We start from the raw sequence: 18,276 nt of genomic DNA, 5'->3' as shown, positions 1-18,276 counted from the left end.
CTTTTTTGTGCTGACTGCCTTCACTTGGCCGTGGTGGCAACATGTGTGTTCATCGCTTAATTCCTGCTATTTCCTTTGCTGCAGATGGTCTCCGCTCAGCCGCAATTGTACAGGTGCCCAAGAAAGTAAACGGAGCGTGCGAGCGGTGCCGGAACCACGTATCCGTGTACTAACGCAGCGGTGCGTATTACATGGCATGCGCGAACGTAATTTGCGGTGTTCATGCTATATATTTTTGACCGCTGCCTCATCCGCGACTCTGGCCGAAGGAGCGCTTCTTCCCACGCGGTATACGCTGGTGGAGGTTGCTGTGTTTGCCACAACTATGTACCAGTGTGCAAGCGGCGCTCGCAAGAGCTGCTTGCTTCATAAACACAAGGCACCTGTTCTTGGACAGCTTTAGCTGGGCGCACACAACCAACCACCAACGCTCACAGCGCGCGAGGTTGTGCGTACGTGGCGAAGCGCGACCTTTCTCCTCCGCCGCGAGTGGGCCCGGAATTGCACTATCTTCGGGAGCGCCCACGTATGGGGGATGCTGAACGCCGGCTTCACCTCTGCCGCGGGTCGGCCCGATATTGCTCTATCTTCAGGCGGACCCGCGGCGGAGGTGAGAGCGCTTGCTTTAAACAGTTTTCATAAAAAAAGCACTAAAGACGAAGATGAAGTTGAAGGAACACATACGACAGGAATGGCGCTATGACAACATTCTTGATTGACAGGTGCATATGGCAATAAGGTTGATGCTGTTGATGGCAGGGTCGATTGTAGCCGACTTCGTCTTCGTCTTTAGCGCTTTTTTTATGAAAACTTTCAAGATGAACAAACTCACCCAAATGAAAGTATTGTTGCAACAAACTTATTCTACACTGGGCTCTGTACTCTCATCGCCGGCTACAATCGACCCTGCCATCACCTGCAACAACCTTATTGCCATATGCACCTGTCAATCAAGAATGTTGTCGTAGCGCCAGTCCTGTCGTATGTGTTCCTTCGACTTCGGCTTGGTCTTTAGAGATTTTTTAATGAAAACTGTCAAGATGAACCAACTCTCCCAAATCAAGGTATTGTTTGGTTTTCGTTTGAGAGCTTTGACTGTCGTCAGCTTTCGCTGTCATTCCATCTTCACAGAGGGGAATGGTTGTCAATTGTTTTCCATCTTTTTGGATGGCGGTAGTTATCGCCGTCTCCTGCGGTGTGGAGGCCAGTTTTCCTATCGATTCAGTGCCGGCGCAATTAACTCAAGATCAGGTAAGTTGTCACCATCTATTGCAACAGGCAGGGCATAGTGAATTGTTTTAATTATATTTTATTTTATTGATAATGCCCAACACAGTTGTGGTCATATTTGTGGCCGGAGAAAACGCCAGTTGCGTTTAACTTTTCCTTTTGCTTCATTACTTCCTCGTGTAACGGCTTGCGCGACGATCCTCGGAACTCGCGATATGGCTTCGATAAGGTGGAAAATAAAATAATGCGAAACTTATTCATCATCAGACCCTTCAATAACCGTTAAGCCCATGAGCAATATGATTGTCACCCGTTACCTCGTCTGGCTTTTCCCTAATTGTACAGCACTTCTCGTACAAAATTGGCAACTGGAGACAAGAGTCGCAAGCAGTTGAGAAATTACGCGATCTAACTAAGGGAGAGAGCCACGGCAACAGCCAAACAGGGAGGAAAAGCCAAAATTGTTTGTGCAAATATTTATGGATCAACACCTTTTTATTTAAAAAAGGAAGTGGTGAAAACGCCGCCGGTAGCGCAAAATAATTCCGAGCGTTTTGAATACGCTTCCACATTTATCGATCGAGCCGCCCGACGTAGCCGCTTCCCTGCTGTGCTTGTGCGGGTGTTTTTCTATCCTTCCGCGGTGGGCGCAATACGTCCAGAACCACAGCGTCCTGCGCTCTACGTCTTTGTACGGGACTGGTGACCACGTATCGTTACGCAACTTCCCAAGTAACAACACGAGTCGGTTTTGGCACCTACATTGGTAGAGAAGTAAGCTATGCATCCAAAAGAACTCTGATTGTGCCACAAATATATGTTTCTCTATAATTTTTCCAGAGGTAACTCAAGAAACGGTACTAGAAATCTTTATTTTGCACTTTCGCTTATTAGTTTGCCCTTTGCAAGGTTCTCCCTGCGATGTCAGAAGTCAAACCACAAGCCGCAGTCATATCTTCGGCAAGAGCCATATCGAAAAATGCGCTGCTCTGGGCACGCGAGAAGGTCCCGCAAATCCAGTTGAGCCGGCAGGGGACGCTATGCTGCTTTTGAAAAGCTGAGGACGCACGCATGAAACCATGCGTGCTCCTTCGTCTTGCGCATGCGCACTGTCACGTACGGGGGCTTCCTGCTTACGCAGAGCTGCTGCGCACGCCCCACTAAAATTGTCTATTGTCCGCTATTTGTTCCTTTGGCAATCGATTTACGCACTTTCTTTATCTCTATTTTTTGAGTCGAAGGATCACCGCATAATGACACGGTAGGTAGAGTGTTTCCGCCAACGGCACGAACATAAACGGTTTCTGCAAGCGCATAAATGTTCGCTAGCTTCTACCGCTGAAACTAGCGCGTCTTCGCCTGAGCCGTGAACCAGGCAGGATTGAAAAGCACATCGATAGACACCGCAGATTTTCTTTTCGCTGCTAGCGCCTTGAGATGCAGATCGGCCAGCGCATGTGCTATCCGTTTGCATTCTTGGAAACCTAGGGCCCTAGAATGTAAAACTATTCCAATATGGTTTTATTCAAACCTGCTGACGTCAAATTTGCGTAACCGCCGACGCAAGCATCGGGCGTTCAGCCGCAGGGTTGTCTGAACAGACCAATCAAACGCTCTCCTTGTTCATAAGAGGTGACTTTTGTTTGCTTCAAAAACGAATAACATTGCCTACACTGAGCGCCTTGTCTAATCTAATTGGCTGGCAACAGGCGAGGAGCACGCTCAAGTGGAGAGGGATTCGATAAGGCCGAGACACTGCATCAATATCGATAATCGGATGAAAGGGGTGGTGCCGGCATCTGCGATTGGTCCGCTTCCCCTTACTCAGCTGGCGGTGGCTGGTCGAAAATTGCGGTGGCATGCAACGCAAGCCTAAGCATGACACTAAAACAGATCCTCACCAAAGAATAGTTGGCAGAACGCGTTCGTAAACGTTCCGAAAGTGCTCGAAAGCATTACACGGCCACACAAAATCTTTTATTATGCGCAAATAATGCCATGCTCTCTGACAGGTACGAGTAGCCAGTGCCTGAGCGATCAGCGGCAGCCATCTTTTATTCCTTTCGGATCAGGGCTGCCAGCGGCTATTCAGAAGAATATTCAATTTTGTTCAGCATATTAATGCACCTTTACCACCTACACGACACTTTGACGTGGTGAGTTTTTCCGGTTTTGTGACGTCGCGTGACAGGCATGTGACGTGAGTGCAGCCTGAAAACTTTTGACCAATAGCCGAGGGCTCATGGCAAGAAGGCGTCGAATCAGGAATAACTATTTTTCGTTTATACGATCAAATCATGCATATTCATTGTGTACACGTCATATCAGTTGGTGAGCTATCGCGGTTTTCGTAACGTCGCATGACAGACAGGTGAAGTGTGGCTTGCCCAAAAAGAGTTTTTACCAATCATGGAGGGCTGATTGCAGAATTGGAATAGAAAAGTTTTGAATAGTTTTACGTTATAGCGCTCCTGTACGCTTTCTTGGGCACCTGTATCTAATCATCTTCACGCATCTCACAGCACACGAGCCAATAACTTCCAAGTTGCATTTCTCGCACATGAACTGTCACATTTCAAGCTTCATTTTTTTTTCTCCCGCTACCAGTCTAGAACGACCTACCCTTCGATGCCACTGCCATTACGATAATCAGAGTTTGCGGAAACTGTTCAAAGTCGTATTTCACCGTAAAACCTGCCTTTTCATGCATATACATGTTAGCCACCCCTTTTGCAATAACTCGATTGGGGTCTTAAAAGTAAAATGAAAAAAAAAGCACGCGAGGGGACCCGACGATGGCGGCTGGCACACGTGAAAGTAAATCTGAGAGCAAACGCACCGTCTTCCATAGCGCGAAAAGCCGTGGGGGGATGGGACGTGAGGCGGCGTTGGGCTCCCAAAAGTGCGTATTTCGCGACAAGGGGAACTAACGATGGCGGCTCAACCTCGCCCGCGAAAGAGAGGAAAGTGGAAAGCCATCGCGGCAAGGAAGTGAGGGCGGCTTCCGCTCAGCCAGCAACTGTACCTACTTTGCGCGGCGGCGCGAGTTCGCGCGCCACAAATTGAAAGCGATCATCAGATGGCGCGCTGAGTGACGGCGCCGCTGTTTGCGTTGAAGCGATAGGCAGCACGAAGGCCACTTTGCTGGTTGTTGCTGCCGCGCTTGCTCACGCGAGCGTTTCGACAGCGAGTGCCCGTGGTCCTCAAGTGGGATGCGTTCATATTTGCCATTGCGTGGGGACACCATGCTTGTTAATTCAGTTAGTACGCAAATGTATCCATGTGTACACGGCTGATAAATCTACTATCATTATTTTGTATAGTTGTCTACTAATTTGCTGTCATAACTGATGCTTAGTCTTTCGGGCTAAACTGCAACTTTTTTCTGATGTTCTTGAGCTTTCAGTAATTAACAGAAAATGAAGCGCGCCGTCCTTCTTGATGAAAGCGAACGGGGGTGACCACGGAGTGCATGAAAGTTGGATAACGCCATGATCAACCCCTTCCATTACTTGTGCCATAATTGTATCGCGTTGTTTCTGCTACACGAAACCGCTGCTGGTGAAAAGGAAGTGCATCATCATAGGTGATTATAATGCGAACGCATTATATACCTCATGAGGTAAAAAATCCGCCGTTACCCTGGTCAAAGTCATGAAATCCTTTACATTTCAACTCAACTCGCCATTGTACAGATAATTAAGTTAGAATTATTTAACGCCCGCCAACGCATAGCTTTTGCAGGGAGTTGAACCCATGACCTTGCACTGTGCGCACCTTGTGACGAACACCGTTGGTCACGTGACGTCGTGGCGCTTCTATTGACGTGCCGCTCAAGTCACACCACTCCGCGCGAAGGTCGTCTCCTATCTGCGGACGTGGCCACTCCTGTCACGTGATCGCAATGCTTTGGCATTCATCCACGCAGCAATCATTAACTGTCCCTTGAATTTTTCTGCGTTCCATGGTCGAAATCTTACTATCTTTAGACGAACAAGCAAAGCACTCCTAAGGGCATTCTATGCCGCTTGTTGATATGCGTCCGTGGCGTAATGGTTTCAATATCGGGCTTCCGTGCTTGAGGTCCCATGCTTTAATTCTGCCATCTGGAAATTTTGTAATATCTACTTAGGTATTTATTACGAAAAATGTTAGGAGCAACGTTCAGAGACAGGAAGAGGGCGCTGTGGATCACAGAGCCAACGAGGGCATCCGATATTTTAATTGACGTTAAGAGAAAGAAATGAAGCTCGGCAGGCCACGTTATGCGTTGGATGGATAACCAAGTGTAGAAGAATCGATATTTGGACGAGTTCGTACTGATTGAACATCTTGAGGTGGCAGCGCAAGACGACGAATATGAAAAGGAGGAAACACACAGGACAGCGCTGAATTCAGAATTAATTTTATTAGAAGGCATACACAAACTTATGTCATACAACCCATCCCCACGTGCTCTACAATAGATGGCATGATTATCAGTGCACAGGTAAAAACGCAAAACCCTGTAATCTAATGTTACATTATCAGTGGGCCATTAGAGTTACAGAATGGGTGCCAAGAGAAAGGAAGATCAGTCGAGGACGGCATAAAATTAGTGGGGTGATGAAACTGGGAAATTTGTAGGAGCAAGTTGGAATCGTTTGGCGCAGTACAAGGGTAATTGTAGGTCGCAGCGAGAGGCCTTCGTCCTGCAGTGGACATAAATATGATGATGACGAATTATTTCTTACGCAGTACTTTGTCAAAATGTCGAATTTACAAAGTCATGGAGCCGTTTGTAGCCGCAAGGACGAAGTGGAGCAAATCCATCTAATTCCCATAATTTCCATGCTCACTGAATCGCCCTGATAGCACCTCCCGTAGACAGCTGCGCCAGAGTTTCCTTTTGTAATTATGATATGAAACTCTATGGCCACCAGCGATAACGCTGGAACGTTTGAAAAGTCATGCGTAAAAGCTGATACCTCTGACCCGCCGATAAGATTCGGCTTTCGCCGACAGCGCTTGCCGCTACTCTCGTGCTTCGAGCACTACTTGCTTTTGTGGGCACAGATTCGCCTAATACAAATTAGTTATTCACAGTATTTTGACTGTAGCATTTAGCGTCACTACAACGTGATGATACATACATGCATGATACATACATAGCCCGCAGAAAAGGCTGAGGTAGCCTAAGGCTGGTAGAACAATAGCACTGTCAATGCCGCGTGTGTTTGCCTGGTATAAAGATTCATGCAATGTTGTAAAGCGGTTGAAAACTAGAGCCGTGTTTGCGACCAAAGACTAGCATAATAAGACTCAGCTTTTAGTAGGCAAGCTGCTTCCCAATGTTTTGATGCGTTACCATTTTTCCGAAGAGGTTTCTGAGATCGATATAAGTCATAGAGTTTCCACTACTCGACATGACGGAAGGAACGTAATTGTTTGATATCTACGAAGAACGAAGAGGAATGCCTTGTTGAGCCTAGCAAAGAAAATCAAAACTGACAGTAAACTACTAGCTAGCCAGAGGACCTGGCTAGTGCATACATCAAGGAACAATTGACGAGATAAGGTAAACAAGTTCTTGGGGCCGCAATACAACGTAAAAAGGAAGCGCGCTGGAAGTTTGCTTGGACAACAGGCGGAAAGGTGTCCGCTCGCGGAAATGAAAGCTTGCAGGTGCAGAAAATAACCAATGTTTCTCATCTAGATAAGATGAGCGTGGAGGCAGAGTAAATCAAGCCAGCAATGCTGCCAGTAATGACGCTGTAGTATTGCTGTCTAAATCGATGACGAGTGTTAGTGTGACGTTCATTCTTTAAATACATTACACGACGAATTATTACACGACGCACATACGTGCCTAACGTTAGTTGACCTAAACACACGTAGCATACGAAACTAAAAAGAAGAGTTGACTTTTACAGCGAAGCTATTAAGGACTACTTTCCCCACAATCATGTCCGCATGTAGAAAAAAATCCCTAAGATGGTGCAATGCAGGGCCGAACCGAGTTAGAAGAGAAGCAGACGTTATCGCACACCCCATACGTGGGCCTATCCCGAAGATAGTGCAATACAGCGGCAACCCGCGGCGGAGGTGAAACAGGCATCAAGAACTTCGCACACATGGTCCAATACCGAGGATAGTGCAATGCCAGGCCGACCCACAGCAAAGGTGCAGATCACCATTAAGGATCCCACATATACAGTTTCTCCGTTCATCCTTCTTCTCAGAGTGGAATGGCACTGAGATTTCCAGTCAGCTTTCTTTCAGTTTTGACATACTTTTGTTCTCATAAACGTGGCTAACGTTAGGTAAGAGCCCCTCTCTCTATAAAGATTGCATTTATAATGGTCTAGTGTGTACCCAGAGTACAGGAGGTGGAATTTTTGTATTTATGTTAACGAATTACTCAACCATGAAGTCGCTCCCGAATTTTCCCTAGTAAATGACAACACAGAATGTCTCGGGATAGGCCTTCAGATGGCATTAGTTTCCATGGTTTACAAGCCACCCTCGCGTAGCAAGCATGGATTTTTGGAGTCAATAGTTAGTCATGTCGCTCTGGATTACCTTTCGCGATAATGCCTGACGTCAACATAGGCATGCTTTCGTTGGACGCCCCAGCTAGACAGGTAATGTAGCTCGTTAATTATTTCTCTTGAAAAACGTTATGACGGATGCAACACGAATGACGGCTGAAACAGCAACATTGCTCGAGAACTGTATCGCGAATACGCGCTCGCAATCGTGCTTACTTTCACTAGAGATAAGCGAACACCTGCCCGCGTTTGACGCTTTTCGTTCGTCTCGCCCCTTCTGGATAATAAAGAAAACAGGTATTCCTTCTGAAAATCAACGCGAGCACGTCGGAACTATTTTGTCACCGAGTTACTGAGGAAAGCTGGGAATTCATATTTGAAGAAGTTGACTCAAACATGCCAATAACCTATTGATCGCAAAACTAAAAAACAAAACGTTATGATCTCTCTTTCCCGGAAGTGTTAAAATGTTCGAAGTAATAAAATAAGGATACCATGGATTACGAATTCTTTACACAAAAAGAATAACGAAGACTACGTATTTATAAAATCACGTGATATCGATACATTATTCGAGTTGAACAAGTTTAGAAATCAGCTTCGTCGCGAGTTGAAATACACAAAATGAATTATTTGCGAAGATGTTTTCGGCCGAATAAGCAATGACGCAATGAATATCTGCGGCGAGGTTAGAGGACTGTTGGGTTAGAAAACGGTATAAGCACTGTGGAGGCAGACACGGGTGTCCTCCTCAGTGGCTACAGCGCAGCAACTAGATGTGATTCCCATGATGCCTCTGATGGAGATGGGCCTAGTCGGTTAAATAACTATAGCATTCCCAACACCATTCTGTTAAACCCTGTGACATGTCAGAAAATTTAAGAAATTACGAGAATCACGAACAATTGTGGGATATGACGGAGGAAAATCTGCACCTGCACCTGCAATCTTAAAAGATAACTTGAAAATTGCTCGGGTATGTCCTATCTGTAAAGAAGGCAAGCAGAAAGAAATGTGCAATTATCGTCCAATATCAGTTCTGCTTGTTGTGTAAAAAGTATATGAAAGCACCATATATTTCCAGCTGCAGCAATCTTTTTTATAAGTATAATATTGTCACAATAATATATATATATATATATATATATATATATATATATAACCTAGAGCGGTGCTACAAGGCAAACAAAACAAGTAAGTAATTTCGACAGTTTCTGCACGTCGAATGAGAAAATGGCAGTTGTAGACACCAGACCGGGTGCCAGGTCCTTTTCAGATAAATCAAACCGAAACTGACAGTTGTGATAATGATAGACTTTGTCTCGGCACTTTGGCAGTCTTACAGCTGCCTTATTCGCAACGATGCAGGGCAAGAGGAAGGCGGAGGGCCATGCATGTAGAACAAGGAGGTGAGTGAAAAAAGAAAAAAGAAGAAACGAAAAGAAAGAAAGATGAAAAGAGAAAAAATAAATTATTAGGTTTTACGCGACAAAAGCACTTTCTGATTAGGAGGCACGCTGTCGTGGAGGACTCCGGAAATTTCGGCCACCTGGGGTTCTTTAACGTGCACCTAAATCTAAATACATGGGTGTTTTCGCATTTCGCCCCCATCGAAATGCGGCCGCCGTGGCCGGCATTCGATCCCGTGACCTCGTGCAAAGAAGAAAAAGAGAAAGCACACAGAAGGAGGGAGGCATAAGTCGGAGAGTGGAAGCGGGCGGGGAGTAGCGGCAGCTAGGTGCCCGTTGACACACGAGGCAAGCAGGGAGAAAACGGTCACTGCGCAGCACCAATGCACGTGCTCCCTTTGTAGCGGGAGAGAGGGCAAGCTGAATCGGGCACAATAGAGAAGGGGCCCAGAATGATGACAGAAGAGCGGCAACTTGTAGAAAGTAACACAGTGTCACAGTACACATATACAAGGCACGGCCCGTTCCGGCAACTCTGTAGTCCAGCTACGGTGCGAGAAAAAAAAAAACATAGTAGTACCAAAAAGAATATTTACACGTTGTAGTGACGGTCAAGAAGGCCGCAAAATTGTGATTATAGAAACTCGCGTTTTACTGGGCGAACTTGTGCCCTCAAAAGCACAACGATAGCGGCGAACATACTCGGCGATCGTCGAAAATCTAATCAGCTGGTCGAGCGCGTCGGCTTTTTTACACCAGTCGTCGAATGTTCCAGACTAATCACTGGGACCCGCGTGTCTTCCACAATGGTCTACACCATTCGCGTCATGCCTTGAAATCAGATAACACAAGGTTCGGCGACAACAGACAGTGGATAGAAGCATCGATAACATTCCAGAAACTTTCGATACATGCAGGCGCATCCCGCGCTGGGCGATAACATTTCTTACGCGGCGAAACGTGGTCGCCCGATAAAGATAGGCAAGTGCACCTGTCAATATATGCGTGGGACTCGCAAAGGAAGTGCGCCCCTGGGCTTAAGTTTAGGGAGCCGAGTTAAGGAGCCTCCTTGTGGTCCAGTTTTTTAACATTTAAGCGACAAACGACATCATGTCCACACGTGAGGATTCCCAGAAGGGGCAATGGGTCACTCAGAATGACCATTTCAGTGGCAGGGTGGAGGAAACTGGATTTATTAGCTTTCCGCTCGCCCCTTGAGGCGCACGCGGAGGGAGGAGCAAGCAGAGGCCAGCGTCTCAATTTTGGAGTACAGAACATGTATTCGCGCTTCCCGCGCACTCACGGTATATCCCGGAGGCACGTCAGCCGCCCCGGACTCTCGTTAATTCCTTTAGCATACGTTCTAATTTATGAATGAAAAAAAGATACTCTCTGCTCGCGTGCACGGGTGCGTTGGAACCCATACAGCAAGAGCATAACACTCACGCGTTCAAAGGAGTGATCTGGCAGTCGAACGTGCTCCTTTGAAGATCTCTCCTTCAAATCACAAATTTTGATTGCAAAAAAAGCCGGTAGTGCTTTCCTACGCGGACGGAAGTGACGAAAGCTTGGAGCTTCTCTGTCCATATCTCCAGCGGCTACGGATTAGTGGAAAAAGCTGTAAGGTACTAAGGGACAGTGGAGAAACCATAGACCTGGTTCACCCTTCTTTTGTAAACGCCGAGGACTATACAGGGAAGGTAACTTGGATCAAGTCAGTGCTAGAGGAACACACCGCGTGTCTGCCAATAGCATGAGTGATAATTTCCGGTCCTTTTGGAGAACTAGAGACAGAGGCAGGCGTTTCGAAGGCACTACCGATGGACTACCGGAATCTCTTTTCAAACCATTCGGAGCGTTTGTTATGGGAGCGTGGTCAGGAGAAGGAAGGGTGCAGGCATTAACCCGCTCGCGGGCACGCCAAACCGCCGCTCAGCTTACCAAGGACCCCAGCGCAGAGGTGGCTGAACACGAGGAAGCGCATTCCCTAGTAGAACCTGGTAGAACCTCGGACAACGGAGGAAAAAGAAAACAGTGTGAAAGCAGAGGTGCCAACTAAAATGATCCCCGTAGAAAACTCGCGTAGCGAAGAAAGGTCTTGAAGGGGTGTACGGTAGCGCGATTAAAAGACTGGACAAAAGAAGACAAACCGGGACACACACAGCGCTGTGTGCGTACCTGTGTGTCTTCTATCGTCCCGTCGTTTAATCGCGCTACCGTACACCCCTTCAAGATGCATTACCAACAAGCCCACATTGCAACCCTCGTGAACAAAGGTCGTCAGTAGAAATAATTGAAATAGAAAGTGACCAGCTCTGTACTTTCACCAGCCTCTGAGGGTTTTAACAGGCTTCTCCGCGTGGACAGGGAGTCGCTCAGCGCGGAACAACATAGGGAATAGACTCTGACACGCTTACACTACAACGCAAAGGAGGGTATAGTTAGGGGTCACGTGACCATCCACGAAAAGGGAGGACTACAGTATATACACCACCGAAAGGGGCCGTATCGTCGATCAGTTAATCGTTCCGGAGAAGTATCGGGTGGATCTCCTGACTTTGTGTAACGGAAATGGCTGGTCGGGCTATCTAGGAATCAACAAAACGAAGGAGAGGCTCTTGTTAGAATATTACTGGCCAGGATGCTTTAGGGATGTGGAAAATTATGTAAGGTCCGGTAACGCGTGTCAGCGAGTTGGGAAGCCGGCAGATAAACGCAAGGCACCTTTAATGTTGGTTCCCTTAATCACGGAGCCATTCCGTCGGCTGGTTATCGACACAGTCAAGCCTTCGCCGCTGAGCCGAGCAGGGTGCAAGTAACTTTTAACCAAGTTTTGTCCCGCGACAAAGTTTCCTGAAGCGATTCCTTTGAAGGAACTGAGCTCCACCGAGATACTCGACGCTTTGTTGTCCACGTTTTCGCGAATCGGATTTACTGCAGAGATGCAGGCTGACCAGGGGCCGGTATTTTCAAGTGCTTTATCTACGACGTTCCTAGAAAGGCGTGGTGTGCGGCTGATACACAGCTCCGTGTACCATCCACAATCAAACAGCGTTGAGAATATGCAGTCGGTGCTTAAGAGAGTGTTACGTGTATTGTGCCATGAACACAAAGCATACTCGGAGGACTGTTTACAACCCTGTTCGCGTTCAGAATGGTCCCACATAAGGCAGCAGGGTTTACTCCTTCCCAGCTGGTGTACGGTCGGACGATCCGTTCCCCTCTCAGAATGTTAAGAGTAATGTGGGAATGAACTGGTGAAAGCCATACGGTGGTGATTTAAGTTTTAAAATTACTGGATCGCTTAAGTGTCTCGCGAGAACTGGTTGAAAAAACCTAAATAGGCCCAGGAAACCGCGAAGGCGTACTGTGACAGGAATGCGCGTAGGCGAACATTCAAGGTGGCGACAGGGTCATGATTCTAAGGCCTTCACGATAAAACAAACTTCAGGTACAGCGGGACAGACCCGTAAAGTTACCCAGAAGATATCGGACACTAACTACACCCTAGAAGTTCCCGGAAAAAAGAATAAAGGAATCATTTACCGTTTACCACTGCAATTTAATGAAACCTTATTGTGGAAGGGAAGAGGTCGCAAACAAGGTGGTAAACGCGTCCGAAGAAGTAGCGGCAGAATTTCCAGTTTTAGTGAGAGTAACAGATGCGGAACGCTCCATACAGGACAATGTGAATCTGTCTGTAAACCGACTGGCTCTCGAGGCCGATCAAGTGAGCGACCTCCGGAAACTCTTTGAGGAATTTCGCCAATGCTTCAGTACCCGGCCGGGGAGAACGACACTCATTACTCACGAGATTGAGTAGACATCAGAAGAGCCCGTCCAATCCAAACCGTACCGGTTCTCACCTCGTCAGCGAGAAATAATGGAAGTAGAGATCAAACGAATGCTTGAGTTGGGAATCATTGAGCCAGCAGACGGTGTTTATACTTCCTGGATGATTTTCGTAGAGGTGAGCGGTAAAGAGCCGCTTCCATGTGTGGCCTATAGGAAAATGAATGCGATTACGAGGGACCAACTCTTCCCTATACCTAACACAGAAGAACGAGCTAAATGGGTGGGCGGAGCCCAGTACATTTCAACAATCGACTTAGTTAGGTGGCACTCGCAGGTGACCATGCCAGAAAGCTCAAGTCGCTAAGCAGCATTCACTTCCCCGCTTGGAACATTCCGACAACTAATGTTAAGTTTCGGGCATAAGAACGCGTCGTTTAGCTTTCCCAATCTGATGGACATTGTTTTGAAAGCCCTACAAGATTACGCGATCCCGTACTTAGATTATGTGGCCATCTTTTCGAACAGCTGGGACGATCGCATAGAGCACTTAAGGAACGTACTGGCACGTCTACGAGACGCGGGTCTCACGGTAAAAGGTCGAAAAGTGCAACTTCGTGTGCTCGCAAGTTACCTACCTAGGGCAAATCATAGGACAAGGAACGCGGCGGCCCTCCGAACTAAAGATAGGGCCTATCAATAACTTTCCTGAGCCGCGAACTAAGACGGATGTCAGAGCCTTTCTGAGGCTCGTCGGAGATTACCAGCGGTACATTCCAAATTTCTCACAGGTAGCAAGCCCCATGACAGACACCCTCCAAAAGGGAGAGCCCGAAAAAGTTCAGTGGAATGAGGCTAAAGAAACCGCATTTAGGCACCTGAAAAAAGGTTCTGAGCTCAGGACCAGTGCTCCGGACCCCCGATTATTCTAAGGAATTTATCGTGCAGTGCGACGCTAGTGACAAAGGTTTGGGAGTCGTCCTCCACCAGGTGGGTGAAGACGCGGAGGAGCATCCGATACTGTATGCTAGCCTAAAATTAACGCGGATAGAAGAGGCGTACTACGCTTCCGAAAAAGAATGCGCCTGCTTCGTTTGGGCAGTCCAGAAATTATCTTGTTATCTGTACGGACCGAAATTCCCTTTCGAGACCGACCACTGTCCTCTGACCTGTCTCAGACACATGTCCCCTATAAACGGACGATTGCTCTGATGGAGTCTAATTCTCCAGGAATATAACTTCACCGTCCGTTACAAAAAAAAAGCAAGTTAAATGGGAACGCGGATGGTTTGAGCCCATTGTTTGGGTAAACCGACTTATTACATTCCTCCCTTTCACTAACGAGGTAGGAAGTGTTATTATGGGCTGGAAGTCATGCTTGCAGCTTCAACACTTTGCCTGTGTATAGTGATACAAGTTGTTTTAGGTAATTGTTGAACTTTCTCCCGTTTCTTTTGCAACGACAGTATCACTCTGGCCTTGTCGGCATTCGGGGAGATATCGAAAGCTGTTTAGAAAGGTGGTTGGAACTGCTATATCAAAATTGGGAAAAAAAAGGGTTCATTTTGACGTAGTAATAGCCTGGCTGGTCAGGGGTGAAGATACTGCGCTTGCACATGGTGCAGCACTATGTTGTTTCTTTTGTTTGACGTACGTTCTCGAGGGCCCAGGATCCCCAAATTCGTCACCCTAGGCTCGTCACCAGTACCCTACATCTTCAATCAGCATTCCTCATGGCCAGCGAATTGAGTTCACCGGCCATTCCGAGCTTCCAGGGCGAGGAGGAAGTGCTAGACACGGGTGCTTTTCCTGGCATCACTCGAATTCACGAGACCACATCGCATCGCCATCCCACCCAATTAGGGTGCACGGAAGCGCGTCTAATACATTCCCGGATCTTTCAGACAAGTGGGCGACTCCAAGCCGAGGCGTCGCACGTCCAGACAAGTTGGCGACACCCACTTCGTGCGCCGCACGTAGCGCTATTGTCCCACTGCTTAACTCTTCCCGGAAGTGCAGCGGGAGCTTGGCACGGTTCCAGGTAGATGATCCTGGTTCCGGGGAGAGCTGCTTTGTAGCCCTGAAAGTTCACTCGTAAACAACCTGTCTCCTCTAGCTGAGCGCTTTCAGATGGGGATGCAACACCGAGGCGGCTGTAAGTCACCGTGAAGCCCTCGGAACCACACCATCTGCCGATTGTGACGGCATTTGCAGAGCTGGAGGCAATACCGGTGGCAAGTCATCCCTCGAACAGTGGAGCACTTGGAGCGACCCCCTGAGCCGAATGTGACTGCACTTGCATGGGCGCCTATCATTGGCCGAAAATGACGACAACTGAGCGGGCACGACGATTGGCCGAAAATGACGTGACCTCGAGATACCGAAGGGGTTAAAAGCCAGAGACATGGAGCAAAGAAGAGCTTTCCTTCATTCATCTGTTTCGGGCTTCTTGCCACGGGCCGCAGCGTCCGATTTGCTGCCGGCCATCAATTACTTTATGACTGTTAACTACTTCATGTTTTACTGCAAATAATTTAAATAAAACTTCTGTTTCATCTCAATATCCTTCTGAACGTCGGCCAATTCAACGGCAAGATCCAATAAATCGTGGCCAGCGGTGAGATGGTCTTCCAGGTCCAATACCCCTTACATCAGCTGCGGACAAAACCAGTTTTTCTAAAGCAACATATGTTAAAAGCCAATCAAGTATACTATTTCAAATTGTTCCAGTATATAAAATGCAATACGCTTTTTTGCTTGCAAGGTTCTCAACGTTCTCTTTATCCTTTCCGCACCCATGTTAGGTGGACTCCGAAGATATGAACTATGTATGGAATGCAGAACACTACAAATCAGGTGGCTACTTTGCTGAATAAATTCGACTGCTTCTGAAAAGCACCACCTCAAAATGAAGGTTTAAAATGGCTTTCATAGACAATACCATTGTATTTTCTTGCATCTTTTTAAATACGCTTATGTTTCCATTCGAAAGCATTACGCGACACCATCCTTACAAATACCTTCTTTATTATCTCGCGTGCTTCACGAATATTTCCTTTTTGCTCAAGTTACATATGTCAAGTAACTATAACTTGACACAAGTGGTTTCACAGTACATGTGTATTGCAAACGTATGTGTATCTGTAATTAGGGTCACACATATTGCGAAGTGCACTTTATAATTTTCACGTTTGTGAAAAAAGTATAATCTTCCAAAAATATTTATTCTCCTTAAGCAGTTTTTCCCCTGTGTGCAAATATGTTCACGAGTGCATTTTTTGTTTCTCTCGAAGCGTGCATGCTGGCCTGCGTGCCGCACTGTACTTGGAGAAAAGGCTGCTAATCATTTTGCTCCTGTTTCTGTTACTCTGCAGAAAGAAACAAATTAAATAAATACATGGAATTCATGATTGGAAAAAAACTGGTGCCTATTGTCGTACTGGTACCGTTGTTCGTAGCACAGTGTGTGTCCTCTCAGCTTCTGTGCCATGCGTAGTGTACGCAGCTCTAATTGTAGATGATCAACCAGCCCCCACCCAGTCTGACTATTTACGTATGTTTTTACATAACCGCATTGCCGCTTACCTGGGTTACTGGATATTAGCCGATGATCGAATTGGTAGCGCAGCGGGCGGCTGCGCTTAGGTAATGGTGTGTGAGACCAATCATTTGGCCTGTTTGTGTCCTTGATCATATGTAACGCTCCTAAACGAACCCCTCAATACGTTTTGCGTTATGTCCAGTGTTAGCTGCGGTGTTTTGTTGTGAAACCTGATAAAACAACACTACCTTCTTGTTTAGTACTGACAGTGCAAATAAATAGTTGGAAGGATGCAGTGAAACCTAAAGTTTCATAAATAAACCACTTACCAATCATATCATATTGTCCGCAAATAAAGACGGGGACAGCGGGAGAGAACACATAAACAACACGTGTTAGTGACACCTTCATTACGCTGTTTCAATTGGAAATAGATTTGTTTGATAATTGGTTGTTACGCTAGGCTGATGAGTGTTCTTCTTTGCTGCGATCTGCGCATGTTCTCTATGTCTATATATGCCTACGGGCTGCCGGGAATAAAACAGTTGAAAGTACCACCCGTGTTGTTTATGCGATCTCTCCTGCTGTCGCCGTCTTTATTTGCGGTCAATATGATGTGCAGCAAACACCACCTGGGCCAAGCTGAAGTTCCTTTGAAGCACTTACCAATCGTTATGAGTTTGCGGCTACATCCAGGAGGCGCTCGTAAAAGCAGAAAAATTGTCCCCATGAGCATTAGGGATATGACCTACCCAGGTTCTTTCCCCGCAGCTAGGTGAGCTCTTCGTGCGTCCGGCACTGAACGTAAGCAACTTACTGAACTTGCATGGATTGGTAATTCTCGAGCCATGCGTACACAATTGATAAATGGACAACCATATAAAGGCGGTGCACACGTGCCTCCTTCTGTCCGCATACTGGCTGTCGCAATGATATTTACACCTATAATCGTGTGACATTCTGCGGCATACAATCGAAATTAGGCACTCCGTAACCCATCCTCTCGTGGCGCTGAGAGTGTCTTCGCATCAGAGTTAGGCTCTGTATGTGCGAAACAAAGGTGAGCCACAAATGGCTCGTACGGTTACCTTTAAGAATTTGGGTTGATTTACAGTGCACTGTGCAATGTCAGCAATCCTTGCAACACGGACGCTTGCAATCGGCATGAGTACTAATAACGTTTCCGGCACTTCCCACTAAAAGAGAAATTCCCACTGTACAGGGCACGGTGGGGCACCTGCACAGCCACTACTACAAAACTATTAAAAAAAACATTGAATATCCAGTAAGAAATGAAATAATGATCTCACCCGGACTGATGCCTTCTTCCTCTTCTTTCAAGCTGAAGTGGTCAACACAGGAGTACCAATAAAATTCAGGTATGCAATCTTTTCTGCTATGTATGTACCAATTTCATCAGGCCGAAAATTATTACGAACACTCTTGAATGAGATGAGCAATGGCTGGCAAATAAAAATTTCAGATATATAATTCCGAACCGACGTGATTGTTGTAATTTTAAAAGTGCCTTGACGTTACAGGAAATATTCTGCAGCAATAAATCAAGAACGTTCAGCTCACACCTCGTTTACCAATACGTAAGCGGACCTGCTTGATATAGAAAGTGCACTGAGGTTATTGCATTATGGAATAAACGCATACATAAGTAGACGATGCACGGAGTCTCCGCCTCCTGCCAAGTGAAACATTTACCGGGCTGAGACTCTTATGAGCTACTACAACATATACTGGCACTGACACTACACTTTCTGCA

At 46.6% G+C, this 18,276-nt stretch overlaps 1 protein-coding gene across 1 annotated transcript in view; it reads right to left on the bottom strand.

The window, feature by feature from the left end:
- The window catches only part of LOC135902292 (chitinase-3-like protein 1), an 830,286-nt gene extending 812,460 nt beyond the window's left edge, over positions 1-17,826 (bottom strand). Inside the window, exon 1 of the mRNA XM_065432259.1 lies at positions 17,813-17,826. The gene's annotated coding sequence lies outside the window, so the exon portion shown is untranslated. The remainder of the gene's footprint in view (positions 1-17,812) is intronic.
- Between the last annotated feature and the right edge of the window lie 450 nt (positions 17,827-18,276).

Source organism: Dermacentor albipictus, chromosome 6 (genome assembly GCF_038994185.2).
Source record: "Dermacentor albipictus isolate Rhodes 1998 colony chromosome 6, USDA_Dalb.pri_finalv2, whole genome shotgun sequence".
NCBI lineage: Eukaryota > Metazoa > Arthropoda > Arachnida > Ixodida > Ixodidae > Dermacentor > Dermacentor albipictus.
This window is presented reverse-complemented; position numbering and strand designations above follow the sequence as displayed.